Consider the following 12,984-nt stretch of genomic DNA (forward strand, 5'->3'; position numbering starts at 1 on the left):
TGACTTCCTGCCCTTCGGGCTGGGGGCTGGACTCGATGATCTCCCGAGGTCCCTTCCAGCCCTGATGTCTATGAAATCTATGAAATCTATGTAATTTTAAGAAAGGAACCCTGGTAAAAGGTGCAAGGTAGTTTACTGTTATATATCTATCTAATTGTCCTTGGTGATATGAAGCTGTATAAGTCTTTAGAACTACCCTGCCCTCATAAAATACAATTTGATCATTTTTAACACAATAGGAGACCCACATCAATTTGATGGTGTCAGAAGAGGTGCTAAGCATCACCTTTAAAAGACAATCAAGTTAAAATTAATTCTGATTAATTCATTCAACATCAGTTAATTTAAAATTAGCTAGGTGGATTAGGTAGGTGGATGTGCACAGAATGTGTGTAGTCTTTGTAAAAGCATCTCACATATTTAATCCATTATTGTTTAAACTTTTCTTGATTTTTTTCACCATTTTGCCCCTGTACTTTGTATCAACAAACTACTCAGACTCCTGAAATGCTGCAGTGATGGAAAGTTCATATTCTTACAAATTCACCCACACATTGTTAGCACAGCACACAATGCATGAAATGATACTTTACTCAGAAGAGCACTTTACATAGTTCAGCCTTTGCTGAAAGACAATTTTTTGAGACAGTGGATTGAATTCAGACTGCAAATAAGCAGCAGCAAAGTAATGCCTCACCAGAAACATATATGTACAAATACTCATGTGCATTAGGCCTGTGAAAATAGGGAAGCATTCAATTTGGATTCAGCCAGTTTGGAGGACAGAAATTTGATTTGGAGATTTGGATCACTGTTCTGAATTGATTCAACCGAATTGGCTTCAGAAGATTCGGTGCTGATTTGGAGAGATTCAAGCATAGGGTTCCACTGAATCACTGTACCTTTGTCATTTTTTGGTTTATTTACATACAAAGTTCAAAGGTTATAGCCCCCTTCTGAGAGCATGAAGCTTTCCAAGGTCCAAGGAGATAGGTGTAGGGATTTCTGGGAAACTTCCCCTCAAAGTCTTGAAAGCAACACTCATGTTACGTGTGTGTGTTAAGGCATATTTAGAAGAAAAGACCACGGATGGTAGTCCCTTCTGAGAGTATAAGTGTTGCCAAGTTTCAAGGAGATAGGTTCAGGGGTTTCTGGGAAACTGCACCTCAAGCTGCTGACAAGCAAAACTCATGACATGCGTGACACTGGGTGTGTGTTAATGCACAGGGGGTGCAAAAACTGCAGGGATGGTGGCCCCTACTGTGGCCATGAAGCCTGCCAGCTTCAAGGAGATAGGTGCAGGGGGTTCTGGGAAACTGCACCTCAGGCTGTTGAAAAGCAAAATTCACAACATGGGTGGGTGATACTGTGTGTGTTAAGGCACAAGGGAGTGAAAACTGCAGACATGCCAGCCTCTGCTGAGGCCATGAAGCCTGCCAGCTTTCAAGGAGATAGGTACAGGGGGTTCTGGGAAACTGCACCTCAGGCTCCTGACAAGCAAACTTGTGACATGGGTGGGTGACATTGTGTGTGTGTTAAATAGTCCTGGGGCACCTACACAACATGGTAGTGTACCCCAGTGAAGTCTCTTCCTCCCCTACAACCTCAGGCTGGTCCACCATTTTAAGTTAAAACAGGTATAAATTAACTTAGTGAGCATTAGCTCAGTAGCACCAGCAGCATCTGAGACAGCCAAACTATGGCAGAGCCCTTCTTTCCTCTCCTGGAGGAGCTTCTTCTCCAGCGTGTGTGTCAAGGCGCATCCTCACTGTGTGACTCTGTGTGTGTGTTAAGGTGTTCCCATGTTGTGCGACTGTGTGTGCTAAGGTCCTTCCTCACTGGCACTGGGGCATCTACACAACATGGTAGTGTGCCCCAATGAGGTCTCCTTCTCCCCTACAGCCTCAGTCCAGTCCTTCACTTTAAATGGCAACAGCTAAAATAATAACTTAGTGAGCAGCAGCACAGTAGCACCAGCAGAATCTCAGGCAGCCAAATTATTACAGAGCCTTTCTTTTTATAAAAGAATGGAATGGAAGAAATAGAGATGCTTTTTTGGATATATAAATGATGTGTTGCTTGTGGTGTGTAATGGGTTTTGTTGTGTTTTTATGTTTATATGTTTAGTATTAACCCCCCCTCCCGCCCCGAATAGTTAGAAAAATATATCTTGGCAAACTTTCCTGTTGAAAAACCGTTTATCAGGAAATGGAAATGGAGGCATCAGGGGGTGAGGGACAGGCTAGCATGGAGGGGGAAGGGGGATGTAGCAGCACAGGTAAAAGTGCAGAGGTACCTGGGGAGTCAGATGTCTGGCAGGTTAATGTGTGTCAGAATTCCACTGACTACAGTGAATCCATGAGTTTCTGCACCTATTACCTAGTAGGCTGATGAAGTGAAGTTCATAGCCCTGAAAAGTGGTTTGTAAATTCAAAGAAGCACCAAACCTTGCTAACATAACCTCATCACCAGAACTGAAGCCAACTTCCTACAGCTCAAAACCTACCCCGTACCATGTGAGCTGCTCTGGCAGTATGCAGGACCATCTCCCTTTATTGACCGTGGTCTCATCCTGGTGCTCAGGCTGCGTCAACAGCATTCAGCAGTGTGCAGTCTCCTCCCCCTCTGCTGTATGGGCTGCACTGGCAATGAATGGATCCCCAAGCCAAGCCCCTACTGCACAGCAGCAAGAGAGTTGGACAACAGTGAGGAAGTCCTGTGTAGGGAGTTGGACAGTTGAATAGCTGTGTCCTAGAGCAAGCAAACAAAATAGCTGATAGAACATGCTAACCACAAGAAATGGGAATGATAACCCAGCTTTCTGAGGCTTAGAGGCAATGATCAGCACTACAGGCAGATACTTTCCTCCACTCAGGTTTCACAGCTCTGAATCTTTCCTGAACTTAAATGTCTTTGCCTTTCAGAGATTCTTTTCTCTTGAAAGTTGTGTAGCAGGAGATAGTCTTCTCTTCCAGTGGATGGTTCATTGAAACAAACTTAGAGCAAAGAATGGAACTTTTGCCTCAGGTACATGCCCTAAACATCAGCCCATGGACACACAGTCATTCCCAGTGAAATCTTTCATTCTTTTTTGCAAAAGTGGAACAGCTTCAACATGAGGGGTTGAGAGTAGTCTTGCTCCTCAGAATAGCATACAGCCTGGTGCTGAGAGCACTCTTTTGGGCACAGGGAGATGTACATCTGAGTCCTCTTAAGAGAGGGAAAAAATGTTAGCCAGCTCTTCTAAAGTCTATGTGAATGCTCTGAGCTATTGAGGAAAAGTGGGATAACAGTGGCCCTACTACCACATTATTTTGAAGGAAAATAGTAACTGTTGGGTGTATTTTTAGTGGAATCTAATTTGATAGGTGTTCTCAAACCCCACTTACTGTATTAAGCCCTGTTTCAGACAAACAGGCTGAGGGGGTCTGTTGGATCTTAAGTATGAGATAGACACCAACCTGTTCAGCATTGTTTAGACTGAACTTCCTCGATGCATGCCATGCCCAGAATCAGAACTTTACATGCCCAGAGAAAATTAATATGAAAAATCTGAGGCACTGTTGGACTTGGGGGTCCCTCCATGATTAGAAGAGACTTCAGCTGGGGCTGGATTTAGATTTTGGATTTTTGTCCTTTAGAATCTAGTCATCATCAGCAAGGAATCAAGGTGATAGCAGAAAGGTGAATCAGGAAATCAGAAAGGTAAGTAATATCAATGAGTAAAGTTTCAAAATAGGTATCATTGAACAAACTTGAGAACATTTTTTGACACACTGGCAAGCTTGGTTAATAATATTCTTATGCTTCTGCTGGTCCAGGATTTGGACCTTTGATTTTATGCAAGATAGCATTCAGATAAAATATTAGCAGAGCCCAAAATCACTGCATCTGCTACCAGATGAAATAATAAAAAACTGTTTAACTGGTAAATCATATTCCATGTGAGTATTTTTAGGGTTATCTCACATGAATCTATTTTTGTAAAATGCTAGTCAGTGTTTCTATCTGAAAGAATATAAATTATTACTAAAATCCACAGATGATGCAGAAAATGGCAGGGTGGTAAATAATAATGGGGACAGGTTAGATGGACCAGTTACATAAGTTTATATGGACCAGGCATATGCATTATGTAGAAGTAATTGGCTTCCTTGACTAGAAAAACAGACAAAGACCAGACGTGCTGATACTGTTTAATTCAAATGTTCTGAGATAAGGAATCTGCATTCCTGCATTCCTCGGGTTATCTTAATATCTTGCCCTGTATGCCCTGTGATAGCCCTATGCATAAATAATTGTTTAAGTAAATGACCTAAGTTTCTGTGTAATTTACTATTGTTTTGTTTCTCCAAAGTGTATCCTTTTATCTCTTTCTCTGTCTTTAGTATAAATACGCTTGTAACCTTAGAGAGTCTGAGAAAATCCTTTGAAACAGACAAGTGGGTGATTCCCCTTGCTGTATGGAATTCTCCCTGTGATCACAGTATAGCCTTAAATAAAGAAAAGCTGGCTCTGTCAGTTCTGATTCAACCACAACGTGAAGTTTGATTTCTTCCACAATTATATGGATAAGGCATGTTCATTTGAACAATGTGTTTTAACAGAGCCAAGCTCAAGGTCATATATATCTAGGAACAAAAAGTGCAGACCACCTAGGGGCATGGAAGAAAAAGTTCATAAAGAAGCTGCAAGAATTATTCAATTATTCAAGTTCTGGTGAGCATGCCTATTAATAAGACACTAGCGTAGCTCAACTATCTAATTTACTCAAGAGAAGCATGAGGGAATGGTAATTTGATCATGAAGCAGGATATGCAAAGGGAAGATATTAATGACAGTACATGGTGCTTTCTTCTAGCATAAAAATACAAGATTTAGCAGCTGGAAGCTGAATTTAGACTAATGCAGATTAGAAATGAATAGATATGAAACACAGAAGTAGTGGCAATTTCTGGTTGCTGGTGAGCATTTTTTTCACCCTGCACCAACCCAAGTTGGTGCCATGACATATATCCCAGCTGTTCCACACTAATTACAGTAGTGGTGACAGTGATTAAGGCCTGACAAAGGGTATTTGTACCCAGAAGCTTGCAAAGAAGATTTTTTCCCAACTATTTGAGTTGGTCTAATAAGATACCAGATTTACCAAAAGAACATTGTCTAGTTATATGGTAGATTTTTCACCATTTAAAATTTTGAATTACTGATTAGATACCTTTTTTGAGCACATGATGTAGCTCAAACTGTGTTTATGGGTTTTACTTAAATTCTTCTGGCTGATAATCTATGGCCTGTATTTTACAGGTGGACAGACTAGATTGGAGTGGCCAGTCCAAGTTTCGGGTACCACAACTGCCTCAGGTGGCCTCTATGCATGCAGACTAGGAAAGGAAAGGGGACCAGGCAGCAGAGCATCAGATCAGGCAGGGAGCACACAGCAGGAAACAGAAAGTAGAAGAGCAGCTTGGGCATGGAGCACAGGGCAGGGAACAAATCAAGTAGGGGGAGAGGATTTAACAAATGAAGAAAGGGAAAGGTATCAAGAGTGGCACTCCAAGGATGTGGAGCCAATTTGAGGTATGCCCACCAAAAGATTGTCTCCCACTGGAATAAATGATCCTAACTGTCTGTTTCAGTTTTACCATCTATGGAAGTGTCTCAGTAAGTCTCTGCTGAATTCAGGGGTCAGTTTCACAAGAGCCCTTGTTTCAATCAATAGAACCAAAGCTAGAAAACTCAGGGGAAAAAAGCAAAAACATTCTAGCAATTCTAGCACCGGAGGTCATCAAACTTCATGCTGGCTGTAGTTACTAAAGTGTCTGTTCAGACTAATTGCCATGTCTGCAAAACCTGGCAAAGTCTATATACTATACAGGATTTGAAGAAAGGGTTAGAAAATATCATGCTACTTGCTGGTGTCGATTCATAACTCAGGTGGTCATTACAGTTTCTTTATAAATCTCTGTTTTCAGGGAGTTTATAAATCTTCCATTAAAATATTTTTTCTGTGGAGACAATATGCAAGAACACATCCTAGGATCAATTACACTGAAAGAACTTTCCCCAAAAAGGGTCATTTTGAGCAATGTAATTTATTAAGAAAATCTTTACTTGGGTGCAACATCTTGTTTCATGTAGTCTTGCTTTCTCTCTGTCTCATTTCTCCCACCTCTGATCTCTAGCTGAGCTAATCCACATGCAGGGCACATCTATAATCAATCAAACACTCTCTTTCACTAGTTTCTTGCCCATACTCTCTTTTACATTGAGACCAAATGTGAGTGGGTAGAATCCCACTAAAGACCACAGAGTCTTTCTGCCTGAAGCTTATCTAAATATGGTTTTGTCTCATGAATAAAAATGTTCTTCCATGCACTTCATTGTCAGTTTTTATTCAGATATTGTACTTAAACATGAAAACTTTTGGCAGGTAGTTAAATAAATACTTCATCTACAAGTAGACAAGTCACTTAAAAGGGAATCCAAATGTTTTGGGTATATTCATTTTCTGGCAGCTGCGCTTATTTGTATGCATAGTTAACAAGAGACATAAAATAAACTAAAAACTGTTTTCTGATTATCATATATGGAATTTATTCCTGAAATAATGAATACAGCTTGATTTTTAACAAGACTTGGGATTGTGATTTCATGCCTCTACACATTTGAAGGCCAAGCTTATTTTTCTTTCAGAAATAAAATCTGATGACAGGTACACTTTGGCAGCCCTACAGCTGTCTTCAGGAGGACAGAAGCAAATACCTTATTTGTCAGACAGAAACCAAATATAGGACACCTCATGTATCACTTTTCTAACTGATGGCTACAGACCATTTAATGATTGCTTCAATTGCTATACTTTTAGTCAGCCAAGGTAATCTGGATGCAATCCCAAAAGCCTTGTTAAGAAGGAAGAAAAAGATCATAACATGAGATTTCCAGGAATAAAGCAGGATACCTTCTCTCTATCAATTCTGTCTACCCATGTTAACCACCTGGCTAAAAGCCATTTTATAAGGTACTGAAAAGAAAACACTACATAGTAGGGACCTAACTGTCACAATTCCACATGCAGAAATGGAATATTAGGTTATTTGCTAAATACAGAATCTCTATAAATCCTCTTAACCTCAACTCCAGCTTAATAAAGATATTTTTTGTCCAGTCTTTTCACTAATGGAGGATCAGGCTAGGTAAGAGTGCGTGTGTGTTTGAGAGAGAGAGTGTATTTCAGTAAATAAGTAGGTAGATGCTGAATACATAGGTACACCTTCTGGGAAGCTTGTCTGATGTGCTGTATTTACAGTGCATTGGAGAAGACCCAATTAATCAAGTTTGCTGGAGCATGCTAATTAGTGTTCCCCAACCAGTCCCCGCATCTCCACATGTGTATCAGTGTTCCTGCACTTCAAAATGGAGGTGCAGGCACTTTAAAATGCCTCCACTGACATTTTGGAGTGTGGGGACACTGATACACAAGACATTCCAAGCACCTTAATTAGAGTGGCTCTCTGAGCTGCTCTAATTAAATACCTCCTCCCCCTTCCTTCCCTGCCTCCCCTTGGATCATATGTAAAAGGTTTTACTCAAGGAAGTAGAAAAGACAAAATTAAATTAATTACTTCTTGAAAATGCTACTTTAGTGTTCTAAAATACAAATGGCGACATGCTTTTTAAATTTATATCAGGAGGGATTTCAGAAGGGAATCTGGACCTGGAGGTTATAGCAAAATAAATTCAGGGGTTTGCATCATTCTTTTTTTCCCTTAAACAGGAGATTCCAAACTAAAATTAGTATCAGTTGAAGTTTATGTTCATTCTCCATGGTTTCCATAAAAAAGTCACGTTAGCTATTGATGTTTTTGTGTATTGTACTCTGATATTCACAAAATCTACATTTGAGAAGTAATAAGCACACAGTCATATCATCCAACCAGTGTTGTAGCAAAAACCCCAGTTTTTTTTCTTTATTTTAAAATGCATTCCCTCCCCTTCCCCAACCATTTCTGACTTTTTCTCTCCCTCTCTTCCCCATAGATAAGTATAAGTGAGCTCAGACTTAGGATAAGCTTTAAACATTTTTATTTTGGTAACAAGTTTTTGGTTTTGGATATCCACTGTTTTATATTGTATTATTATTAGGTTTGTATTAATTATTACTGTTGTATATTGTATTATTAACATTTTCTTATTGATTTTTATTTTTGCATATGGATATTGTATGGTTTAGGCCTGTATTTATAAGTGAACCAAAGTCATGTCAAGTTTCCATTTTATATGTCAAGCCTCCAGCTTGTATCCTCTGCCTGGGCATCCCATGTTGCAGCTGTATGAGGCACGTACCCCTCCCATGTACATTGGTTCCCAGATGAATGAGTGTGATTGGAAATGATTGAAATACAATGGTAGGAGGCCTCTACTGAATGGCCAGTAATGACTGGGCCATCACCTCGTATTGATTCATCCAGGAACCACAGACCTCACACAGGAACAGAGACAAGAACCCAGCATTTGAAAGACAAAAGACCCTGAAGAACCAGCAACTCTCACCACTACAGACACCTGAAACTACACATCCCTGCATGGAGCACACATGCACAGTATGCCAGGGACTGACCCTTGCCTGGGCATGCCTCTTGCCACTAGGGTCACACAAGTTCTTCCCATATAAAATGGGCAGTGAAGATGGACCCAGTGAGATGCCCTCTCCATCTGGACCAGCACCATGCTACACCACCTATCCACCCAGAAGCCCTGCCGGTGACCCCCTCTGGACAGCACCTACTAGACAAGGACCCCTTTCCAGCCTGGGGTAAGTAGGTATTACCTACACACCTACTCCTATAATTTGGACTCTCTCTCTCTCTGTGTCTCTCTCTTCCTCCTGGATTTCAGTGGACTTCAGCCCCTACACCAAGCCTCTCTAACCCCTGCTGCCATTGTGTGTGTGTGTGAGTGTGGGTGCAAGGGAACCAATAAGACATTGTGTCATCATCTCCCCTGTTCAATAAAACCACTGTCATTTGCAACCCCGAGTTGGATCATGTTTTACTGAATCTCGGTCCCTTCCTTATCTTAAATTCCAGCCTCATTCTCTCTTTCTCTCTCTCTCTCAGCTCTAGCCCCCTACCCCTAGTTCACTAGTATCACTAGTTTCCTGATCTCTTCTCAATTCCTACTGCCTTTTCCCTGTGACTTCTGCTGCCTTTCTCTGCTTTCCCATTCCTCCTGCCCCCTTTCAGTCTCTCCTGCTGCTTTTCCTGTGATTTTCTGCTGTCCATCTCTCTGTTATCAGGCTTCCCCCACAGCTTTCCAACTCCTCGTGGCTGTCCTGCAGTTTTCTCCAGCAGCTGGAGCCTTTCTCCAGCTCCCAGCACCTATTGCTGCTTCCAGCAACTTCTCTAGCTGCCCCAGAGCCATCCTCTAGCTCCCCACAACCAGAGCCCCTCATTAACACCCACACTTTCCCTTAATCCCATTTTCCCTCTCCCCACCTACCTTTTTAGCTTCCCCGTAGCTCTGGCTCCAGTCCCAGCCTCTGCGCTGGCATCGCTTCCCTGTTCTGCAGGCTTTGGGCAATGTCTTTTAATCAATTAAGATAAGTTAACCTAAAGTTACCCCTGAGCCTCAGTTTTTCAGCCCAGGCCGCTCTAGTCTACCAGTTTTAATCCCGGTCCCGGTGACTTTCATTTCCAGCAACTTTCACTCTCTGCACCTCTACTTACTTACCTTAACCTTTCCCCAGGTATCCCAAGTACACCAAGCACATACATACATACATACATATCATGATACCCAACTTAGGGACTCACTTGTGTGTATGTGTAGGTGGGTAGTATGTGTGTAAATTAGTGAATACACATATATATACATATATAGATATCATTGTGTGTGTGGTATATGAATTAGTAATCCACGTATGTGTATTGAATGTGCAGGTGTTCATAACTGGTAACTGTTTCTGTCTAAATTTGGTGTGTGTAACGCGTATTGGTTTAAACTGATGATAGGTGTGCATGAACCTAAACTAGTTATTTTGAATGTGTGTGTCTTTGAGTTGCGAGTGTGAAAGTGTGTGTGTGTATGTATATGTGTATGTGTGTATATATATATATGGCATTGTGTGCATGATATATGAAATAGTGATCTGTGTCTAACTTCTGGGGTGTACAGTGTATGTGGTGATAGGTATGCATGTGCCTAGGCTGGTTTGAATGTGTATGTGCCTGAGCTGGTAGTATGCATGTGTATGCACCTAACTGATTTGTGTGTTTGGTTATGTGCAATTGTGTTACACCCTCCTGTCTAACAATATGTGCAATATTGAGATCCTGAGAGTTGGCCTGACCCCATAGGGCACAGTGTGAGCTTCCTATAATGTCCTCTTTACAAAGAGGTAAAACCCACTAATGACAACTGCAGGTACTAGGGACCAAGTTCTATTCTACTTATTCAGCTTCTAAGTGGACTTAGGTACCTAACTGTGATCCTATTCCACCTTTTGAAGTCCAAAAACATTCATTAATGTGTCTACTTTTGTAAGGTACCATTAATTTACACTTAAGATTGAGTCATAAAAAAAGCAGGGAGAAGGAGGACCTAAACACCATTTATATTACCTGTTTTTCAGGGACTCAAGCAGGGTGAAATAGATTTACTTTTAAGGGCCTATGTCCACTCATACACCTAATTCGTAGGAAGGGATCTGGCTAATACATTTCTTCTTCAGTTAGGTAACTTAGCTGTTCAAAGTATTAACTTTTTTTTTTCTTTTCTGAGGGGTGAGGGAAAGGAAATACCCCCCTGCTTTGTCTTCAGTTTTCTTCAGGTTGTGATTTTTTTTGTGAGTTACTCCATGGATCTACCACTTTATCATCTGTGCATGCTGATTTTTGGCAACAACCACTATTCTTGATTTTTAATTATGTAGACTTTTTAAGGGCATGTTACACTGACTTCTCTTTGCTATTGTCAGAAATATAAAACAAAATGAGGGAAAAGTTTGGTAAATTTCTTTTAGTCATTTCTAAGTTTGGTTTTTGAAGAAAAAAAGAAACTGAAAATGGATATCAGTGGATGTCATGCAAAACTTGACACAGGTATATTTTCAGTTTATGCTTGGCAAGGCTAAACAGGTTATTAATCATGCACCTAATACCTGCTAACAACTCTGGGGTTTCTGATGGGAAAGTTTGGAGGTAATGATATCTCACTCCCTGCTCCTACTGGGAGTGATTTTGCAGTTTAGTCGTTCCAGTTATTTTCACCACTTCAGGGTAAATGCAAGTTTGAAATGAAATTTTAGTATTTTATCTACCTATGTGAAATGCACAGCATGCTGCTTGGATATTAATAGGCTGTGTAGTGCAGTTAGAAACCTAGGGTCCATAAGAAATGTGAACATATTCTATATACAACCATAGAATTTACCTTAATATGTGCATTTCCCAGCTGCCTCAACTAAAGCAATGTTGTAATACAAGAAGGAATGTAGATCTTTGAGTGATTGGATATTTAAATATTTTCAAGTTAAAAAAAAAAAAGAATCCTGAAACCTTTGCAAGTGAGTTTGATGCATAGTCAGATTGTCACATTTGTACCTATCATTGGGGTTGAGAATTCCATGTAAAGAACAAAACATAAACTGTTTTTCACTAATGATCTTTTTTTTCTTAAAAAAAATGGAATTTTAGCAAAGAACAGGGATAAAACCTGGGTGAGACTTGTGATACAGATTATATCAGTGTTATGGGGTATTGATTGCTGTCTTGATAACCTAAGAGATCTGTCCTCTTTAGTGATATGTTGGGATCATCTAAAAGCCCCTAATTTAAGCAGCATGGTTAGGAAAGATTTAAGTGAGTTAATATTAACTGGAAAACATAATTATTATGTGGGCTTGCCAAAGCCCTTGATCTAGTTTAATCAGGATCATACAACAAAGCATTATAGTTTTTCCAGGGTTTCTTGCTGAACAGCATTGGTAGTGGGAATATTACCTAGTTCAAAGAATTTTTATAATCTCTTAAAACAGGCATAAAAGCAAATTATATAACTCTCTTTCTCTCTCTCTCTCTCTCTATATATATATATATGTATATGTATATGTGTACGTGTATGTGTGTGTGTGTGTGTATATATATATATATGTATATGGAGATAAAAGTTAAATATTCCAGGCACAATCTGCCCCCCATCCCTCTACAAAAATGGTAAAAGTTAGGAAGAAAAATTATGTGATAAAGAAACAACATGAAATCCCAGCTGTGCCAAAGCCTAAAATACTCAAAGTGTCTTTAAAGGTGTGTTTGAGCAATACAGTCTTCAAAAAATTATTGATGTGCCTTACAACATGGATGGACATAGTAGGGAAGATAGTATAAAATCATAGTTAATGTTCAGAATAAACATACCCTGGAAGTGTCAGAGACTTCTGAGAATTGTCACCAGAAATTGAAAGGATAGCAGATTAAAAAGGCAGTGAGTTTGTTTACACATGTATTCAAGAGTGCCTACTTTAATGTGGATTAACTTAATGTGCATTAAGTGGGTTTAGGCAGGAATCTTCACATGCAAGCAATCAAATGCATTAATGCCGTGTGTGGACTGAGTTAGGACTAAAGCTAATTCTGAATCAATCAACGCGCACAGCATTCATATGATTTAACATGTCTACACGTGTTAACTATTCATGTCTAAATTTGATACTTGCAATTCCAGGTATCAAATTTAGGTAAGAATAGCCTAAATTATCCATTTTTTATGCACATTAGGAGTGCACATATATAGATGCACGTATATAGATGCGCACCCTTTAGGCACATTAACTTAGGTTAATTTGCATTAAAGCATCATGTGTAGACAAACCCATTTAAGTTTGAAACCTTCTATGTTCCTATGATTAGATGTTCTGTTTTTAAACGACTTCTTAAGGAGGTATCAAGGTGGGTAGCTAGTAGCCTAATGAAAACTAAAAGAAGC

This window comes from Crocodylus porosus, unplaced genomic scaffold (genome assembly GCF_001723895.1).
Source record: "Crocodylus porosus isolate Cpor-Errol unplaced genomic scaffold, CroPor_comp1, whole genome shotgun sequence".
Lineage (NCBI taxonomy): Eukaryota > Metazoa > Chordata > Crocodylia > Crocodylidae > Crocodylus > Crocodylus porosus.